Consider the following 8,648-nt stretch of genomic DNA (forward strand, 5'->3'; position numbering starts at 1 on the left):
ATAGGTGTTTCCATGGAATTCTCTCATGTAATTCACCTCTTCCATTGCAGGATTCTCAGGGTCATAAGCTTCTCCAAAGAGGAGGCTTCTTTAGTACTGCCAGATGCAGCTTGCATTCCAGTCAGATTCTGAGAAATCATATTGACTTGCTGAGTCAATATTTTATTCTGAGCCAATATGGCATTCAGAGTATCAATCTCAAGAACTCCTTTCTTCTGAGTCATCCCATTATTCACAGGATTTCTTTCAAAAGTATACATGAACTGGTTATTTGCAACCATTTCAATGAGTTCCTGGGCTTCTGCAAGTGTTTTCTTCAGATGAAGAGATCCACCAGCAGAGTGGTCCAATGACATGTTGGACAATTCAGACAGACCATCATAGAATATACCTAAGATGCTCCATTCTGAAAGCATGTCAGAAGGACACCTTTTGATCAATTGCTTGTATCTTTCCCAAGCTTCATAGAGGGATTCACCTTCCTTCTGTCTGAAGGTTTGGACTTCTACTATAAACTTGCTCATCTTTTGAGGTGGAAAGAATTTGGCCAAGAAAGCATTGACCAACTTTTCCCAAGAGTTCAGGCTTTCTCTAGGTTGTGAGTTCAACCATATCCTAGCTCTGTCTCTTACAGCAAAGGGGAAAAGCATAAGTCTATAGACCTTGGGGTCAACCCCATTGGTCTTAACAGTGTCACAAATTTGCAAGAATTCAGCTAAGAACTGATGAGGATCTTCCAATGGAAGTCCATGAAACTTGCAATTTTGCTGCATTAGAGAAACTAATTAAAAATTAAGCTCAAAGTTGTTTGCTCCAATTACAGGAATTGAGATGCTTCTTCCATAGAAGTTGAAAGTTGGTGCAGTAAAGTCACTAAGCATCTTCCTTGCATTTCCACCATTGTTCTCAGGTTCGGCTGCCATGTTTGCCTCTTTTTCAAAATTTGCTGTAAGGTCTTCTCCGAAGTGTTGTGCTTTAGCTTCTCTTAGCTTCCTCTTCAGAGTCCTTTCAGGTTCATGATCAGCTTCAACAAGAATGTCCTTATCCTTGTTCCTGCTCATATGAAAAATAAGAGAACAAAGAGAGTAGTGGAATCCTCTATGTCACAGTATAGAGATTCCTTTATGTGTCAGAGGAAAAGAAAAATAGAAGAATGAGGTAGAGAGAGAATAAGAAGAATTAGAACACAGAGAGAAGAGAGGGGTTTGAATTATGAGTAGAAGAGAAGTGTTAGTAATTAAATAAAATAAATAGAAAGAGATGAGAGAGAGAGTATTCAAATTTTTTTCAAGTAAAATAAAAGAAAAATATTTTTGTTTTTATTTTAATTATTTAGTTAGTGTTCGAAAATATTAAAAGAAATAAAATAAAATTAGAATTTAAAACAATTAGTTAATTAAAGAGAATTTTGAAAAAGTGGTTAGTTGTTTTCGAAAATGAGAAGTGAAAAAGTAGTTAGGTGGTTATGAAAAAAGATAAGAAATAGTAAATTTTTTTAAAATTAAAACAAACAAGTCAAGTAGTTTGTTGAAAAAGATTTGAAAATAAATTTTGAAAAGATAAGAAGTTAGAAAAAGATTTTGAAATTAAAATTTTAAAAAGATATAATTGAAATTTATTTCGAAAAAGACTTGAAAAAGAAATTAAAAAGATTTGATTTTTAAAATTAAAGTTGATGACTTGACTAACAAGAAACTAAAAGATATGATTCTAGAATTTAAAGATTGAATATTTCTTAACAAGAAAATAACAAACTTGAAATTTTTGAATCAAAACATTAATTGTTAGCAAGGATTTTCGAAAATATGAAATAAATTAAGAAAAAGATTTTGAAAAATTAGTTTTAAAATTTTTGAAAACATTAAAAGAAAAATGAAAAAGATTTTGAAAAATTTTAAGAATGAAATTTAAAAATCATAAAAAAAATGAAAAAGAATTGATTTTGAAAAAGATTTGAAAAGATAAAGTTTTTAAATTGAAATTTTGACTTGACTAACAAGAAACAACTAAATTTTAAAAAATTTTTGACCAAGTCAACTCAAAATTTCGAAAATTATGAGAAGAATAAGGAAAAGATATTTTTTTGACTTTTGAATTTTTATTGAGGAGAGAGAAAAACAATAAAATGAAACAAAACATAAAAATTTAAGATCAAAACAAATAATGCATGCAAGAACACTTTGAATGTCAAGATGAACACCAAGAACACTTTGAAGATCATGATGAACATCAAGAACATATTTTTGAAAATTTTTTTAAGAAAAGAAAGACATGAAAGACACCAAACTTAAGAACTTTCGTACTAGGGACACTAACAATTTGAAAATGCATATGAAAAACAAGAAAAGACACAAAACAAGAAAATGTAAAGATCAAACAAAGAAAATCATCAAGAACAACTTGAAGATCATGAAGAACATAATGCATGAATTTTCAAAAATTTTAAGAAAATTAAAAAAAAATGCAATTGACACCAAACTTAAAATTTGACACAAGACTCAAACAAGAAATTTAGCCTGTAACTGTTCTTGTATTGACACAAGACTCAATACACATACGCCACCCTGTAACTGTTCTTGTAGGAACTAGTTCATTCTTTTCATTATGAACCACTATCATTCCTCCTTTCTTAGGGACAACATGGACAGGGCTCACCCAGGGGCTATCAGAAATAGGATAGATAATCCCAGCCTCTAGTAACTTAGTGACCTCTTTCTGCACCACCTCCTTCATGGCGGAATTTAGCCGCCTCTGTGGTTGAACCACTGGCTTAGCATCATCCTCCAATAGGATCTTGTGCATGCATCTGGCTGGGCTAATGCCCTTAAGATCACTTATGGACCACCCAAGAGCTGTCCTGTGTGTCCTTAGCACCTGAATTAGTGCTTTCTCTTCCTGTGGCCCTAAAGCAGAGCTTATGATTACAGGAAAAGTGTCACCTTCTCCCAGAAATGCATATTTCAGGGATGGTGGTAGTGGTTTGAGCTCGGGTTTAGGAGGTTTCTCCTCTTCCTGAGGAGTTTTCAGAGGTTCTTTTATTTCCTCTGGTTCCTCCAGATCAGGCTGAACATCTTTAAAAATGTCCTCTAGCTCTGATTCGAGACTCTCAGTCATATTGACCTCTTCCACCAGGGAGTCAATAATATCAACGCCCAGGCAGTCGTCTGATGTGTCTGGATGTTGCATAGCTTTGACAACATTCAACTTAAACTCATCCTCATTGACTCTCAGGGTTATCTCCTCTTTTTGGACGTCAATGAGGGTTCGTCCAGTTGCTAGGAATGGTCTTCCTAGAATGAGAGTTGCGCTCCTGTGCTCCTCCATTTCCAGCACTACAAAGTCAGTAGGGAAGGCAAATGGCCCAACCTTGACAATCATGTCCTCAATTATGCCTGATGGATATTTAATGGAGCCATCAGCAAGTTGAAGACAGATCTGGGTTGGTTTGACCTCTTCAGTCAAGCCATGCTTTCTGATAGTGGATGCAGGGATTAGGTTGATGCTTGCCCCAAGATCACATAGAGCTGTCTTGGCGCAGTTACCCTCTAATATGCATGGTATCATAAAGCTCCCAAGATCTTTAAGCTTTTCTGGGAAGCTTTTCAGAATGACTGCACTGCATTCTTCAGTGAGGAGAACTCTTTCAATTTCTCTCCAATCCTTCTTATAACTCAAGATATCTTTCATGAACTTGGCATAAGAGGGTATTTGCTCAAGTGCCTCTGCAAACGGAATCTTTATTTCAAGAGTCCTGAGATAGTCTGCAAAGCGAGCAAATTGCTTATCCTGCTCCTCTTTGCGGAGTTTTTGAGGATAAGGTATCTTGGCTTTATATTCCTCAACCTTAGTTGCTGCAGGTTTATTTCCTACAGAGGCAGGTTGAGAAGCCGTCTTGAGGGATTTATTATCAGCACTTGTAGGTGTCTGATCCCTCACTGGCATTTGAAAGCCAGGGTTGGATGCTGGAGTGGCGTTGGACGCCAACTCCTTACTTGTTCATGGCATTTGAACACCAGAACTGAGCTTTCATTGGGCGTTTACGCCAACTCCTTGCCTATTTCTGGCGTTTGAACGCCAGATTTATTCCTCTCTGGGCTCTTACTGTACTCAGAGGGATTTTGGATAGCCGGTTGTTCATTTCTTGGCTTCCTGCTGCCTTGAAGTGAGGTATTTAATGTTTTCCCACTTCTTAATTGAACTGCTTGGCACTCTTCTGTTATTTATTTTGATAATTGTTGTTCTGTTGCTTCAACTGTACTTCCATATTCAGATTAGCCATTCTTGTGTCTTGTAGTATCTCCTTGAATTCGGCCAGCTGTTTTGTTAGAAAGTCTAATTGCTGATTGAATTCAGTAATTTGTTCTACAGGACTGAGTTTAGCAGTTATTGTTTTAGCCTCTTCTTTCATGGAAGATTCACTGCTTAGGTACAGATGCTGATTTCTGGCAACTGTATCAATAAGCTCTTGAGCCTCTTCAATTGTCTTTCTCATGTGTATAGATCCACCAGCTGAGTGGTCTAGAGAAATCTGAGCATTCTCTGTAAGCCCATAATAGAAGATGTCTAACTGCACCCATTCTGAAAATATTTCAGAGAGGCATTTTTTTAGGATCTCTCTGTATCTCTCTCAGGCATCATAAAGAGATTCATTATCTCCTTGTTTAAAGCCTTGGATGTCCAGCCTTAGCTGCGTCATCCGTTTTGGAGGGAAGTATTGATTCAGGAATTTTTCTGACAGCTGTTTCCATGTCCTTATGCTAGCCTTAGGTTGGTTATTTAACCACCTCTTAGCTTGGTCTTTTACAGCAAATGGAAACAGTAATAATCTGTAAACATCCTGATCTACTTCCTTATCATGTACTATGTCAGTAATCTGTAAAAACTATGCCATAAACTCTGTAGGTTCTTCTTAAGGAAGACCAGAATACTGGCAACTTTGCTGCACCATGATAATGAGCTGAGGATTCAACTCAAAGCTACTGACTCCAATGGAGGGTATACAGATACTACTCCCATATGAGGCAGTAGTGGGGTTGGCATATGACCCCAGAGTCCTTCTGGACCGTTCAATTCTACTTAGATCCATGATGGAGAAAAGGGAATTGATATGAATAGCAAATAGAATATATATTTTTTTTTTTTTGTAAAAAGGGAACGAATAAATAATAAAAGAAAAGAGAATAAAATAGTTTGAAATTAAATATAGAATTCGAAAATTAGAAACAAGAAATTTAAGACTAAAATAATTACTTAATTAAGAAGATTTGAAAAATTTTAGATATGATTTTTGATAAAGATTTGAATTTTGAAATTTTAAAACTAAGATAAGATAAAATAAAAAATTTTAAAATAAAATCTGAATTTTTAAAAGTAGAATTCGAAAAATAAATTAAAATAAAGGAAAAAGATATTTTTAAATTCAATGAGGAAAAAGAAAAACAATAAAAAGACACAAAACTTAAAATTTTTTGATCTAATGCTCCTTATTTTCGAAAATTTTGGAGGGAAACACCAAGGAACACCAAACTTAAAAATTTTAAGATCAAAATACAAGGAAGACTCAAGAACACTTTGAAGACTCACAAGAACAACAAGAACATGAAGATAGAACACCAAACTTAAAATTTTTAGAAAACCAAAACAAAATTTTCGAAAATTATAGAAAGATCAACAAGAAGAAACCAAACTTATGGTTTGGCACAAGATTTAATCAAAGAAAAATTATTTTTGAAAAAGATTTTAAAAAGAAGATACCCAATCACCAAGAACATAGACCAACGCTCTAGCCAATTGAGCTGTAAATGTAACACTTATTTTGAAGAAGTATTTTTGATAACTAAGAATAAAAATTTTTTTTTGAAAGCTAATGTTTTGAAAAAGCACAAGAAAAACAAGAAAAGAAACAGAACAAGAAAAACTAAAGATCAACCAAGAAAATTAAACAAGAACAACTTGAAGATCCAGGAAAACAAAGGACACAAATTCGAAAATTTAAAGGAAAATATAAAATATGCAATTGACACCAAACTTAAAATGTAAAACTAAACTCAAACATAAAAACTCAATTATTAGTAAAAAAATCAAATTTCGAAAAATTTTTGAAAAAGGAAATAAGGATTCCAAAGTTTTAACAAGAACAATAATAGAAGACTTAAAGATAAATCACAGATTAATAAAGAAAAATAAAAATTTTTGAAAGATTTTTGAAAAGAAAGTAAAAGACTCTGACTCAAAAGACAAAATTTTCCTAATCTAAGCAACAAGATAACCCGTTAGTTGTTCAAACTCGAACAATCCCCGGCAACGGCGCTAAAAACTTGGTGCACGAATTGTGAATCACACTTTTCACAACTCGTACCACTAACCAGCAAGTGCACTGGGTCGTCCAAGTAATACCTTACGTGAGTAAGGGTCGAATCCCACGGAGATTGTTGGTTTGAAGCAATCTATGTTTATCTTGTAACTCTTAGTCAGGATATAATATCAATAATAATTTTTAGTTTTAATTGTAAAAAGTCAAAGGGCATAAAATAAATACTTGTTACTCAATAATGGAGAATATGTTGGAGTTTTGGAGATGCTTTGTCCTCTTTATTTCAGCATTTCTCTTGTACTCCTCTTCACACACGCAAGGCTCCTTCCATGGCAAGCTGTATGTAGGGTGTCACCGTTGTCAATGGCTACTTCCCATCCTCTCAGTGAAAATGGTCCAAATGCTCTGTCACAGCATGGCTAATCATCTGTTGGTTCTCGATCATGTCAGAATAGAATCCATTGATTCTTTTGCGTCTGTCACTACGCCCAACAATCACGAGTTTGAAGCTTGTCACAGCCATTCAATCCTTGAATCCTACTCGGAATACCACAGACAAGGTTTAGACTTTTTCGGATTCTCATGAATGCCGCCATCAATTCTAGCTTATACCACAAAGATTCTGATTATGGAATCTAAGAGATACTCATTCAATCTAATATAGAACGGAGGTGGTTGTCAGGCACACGTTCATGGATTGAGGAAGGTGATGAGTGTCACGGATCATCACCTTCTTCATAGTGAAGCGCGAATGAACATCTTAGATAGGAACAAGCGTGTTTGAATAGAAAACAGAGATAATTGCATTAATTCATCGGGACGCTGCAGAGCTTCTCACCCCCAACAATGGGATTTAGAGACTCATGCCGTCAAAGAGTATAAAATTCAGATCTAAAAATGTCATGAGATACAAAATAAATCTCTAAAAGTTGTTTAAATACTCAACTAGTAACCTAGGTTTACAGAAAATGAGTAAACTATGATAGATAGTGCAGAAATCCACTTCTGGGGCCCACTTGGTGTGTGCTGGGGCTGAGACTTAAGCTTCTCACGTGCCTGGGCTGTTTCTGGAGTTAAACGCCAGGTTGTAACCTGTCTCTGGCGTTGAACTCCAACTTGTAACATGTTTCTGGCGCTGAACGCCAGACTGCAACATGGAACTGGTGTTGAACGCCAGTTTACGTCATCTATCTTCTCGCAAAGTATGGACTATTATATATTGCTGGAAAGCCCTAGATGTCTACTTTCCAACGCAATTGAGAGCGCGCCATTTGGAGTTTTGTAGCTTCAGAAATTCCACTTTGAGTGTAGGGAGGTTAGAATCCAACAACATCAGCAGTCCTTTTTCAGCCTGAATCAGATTTTTGCTCAGCTCCCTCAATTTCAGCCAGAAAATACCTGAAATCACAGAAAAATACACAAACTCATAGTAAAGTCTAGAAATGTGATTTTTAATTAAAAACTAATAAAAATATAATAAAAAGTGATTGAAACATATTAAAAACTACCTAAAAATAATGCCAAAAAGCGTATAAATTATCGGCTCATCACCCACCAACCACCATCATTATTTTCATTTAAACCCCCTCTATTCCTTAACTAACTGAAACCCCCACCCCCATCTTCCCTATTCTTCTTTCTATTACCCTTCTACCATCAACCCTTTTTTTCCTTTTCACCATACCCTCCCTTTTAACTTTCTTTTTTTGTTCCCTTTCTCTTTGCTCGGGACGAGCAAAAGTTCTAAGTTTGATGTTGGGGTGCTCCATTTTTCTCTCCTTGTGACTATTCCATATGAAACCCAAGACCAGAAAATTCTCTTCTAGGAAGAGAAAGGAGAAGGCTCCCACAACCTGTCTGTTTGACAACAACCGGTTCAGCTCCAAGACACACGAGGATCACTTCCATGAGATTGTAAGCAAACAGAAGGTGACCCCGTAGGTGTGATTTTACTTGCAACCAGATGAATATTTCGAGATTCAGGAGCAGATTCTGAGGTGGGATTGGGAAGTTCTGTGCAACCCCGTGACTGATGTAGGCATTCTGATGGTTTAGGAGTTCTACACCAATGCTTAGGTGACTTACAAGCATGTCAAGGGCATGAACCCCGACCTGAAGAACTAGCGCACTATGGTTCGAAGGAGAATCCTAGAGTTCGGCCCAGAGAAAATGAGGGATATGCTGCTGTTGCCTCAGTCCGGAGAAGACCCTCCCTTTTACACTCACAGGATCAACAATGATCAGAGATTGGACCAGATCTTCACTGACATATGCCTTCCCAAAGCACAGTGGAGGAGGGATGCTAGAGGGCAACCATACCAGTTGGAAAGGCATG

General features: G+C 36.1%; 1 non-coding gene across 1 annotated transcript; it reads left to right on the forward strand.

Moving 5' to 3' along the window:
• Positions 1 to 414: 414 nt before the first annotated feature.
• Positions 415 to 518, forward strand: LOC112745925 (small nucleolar RNA R71). The gene has a single exon (XR_003173830.1). It is a non-coding gene; the product is annotated as a small nucleolar RNA R71 (small nucleolar RNA).
• Positions 519 to 8,648: the final 8,130 nt, after the last annotated feature.

Source organism: Arachis hypogaea, chromosome 14, assembly GCF_003086295.3.
Source record: "Arachis hypogaea cultivar Tifrunner chromosome 14, arahy.Tifrunner.gnm2.J5K5, whole genome shotgun sequence".
Classification (NCBI taxonomy): domain Eukaryota; kingdom Viridiplantae; phylum Streptophyta; class Magnoliopsida; order Fabales; family Fabaceae; genus Arachis; species Arachis hypogaea.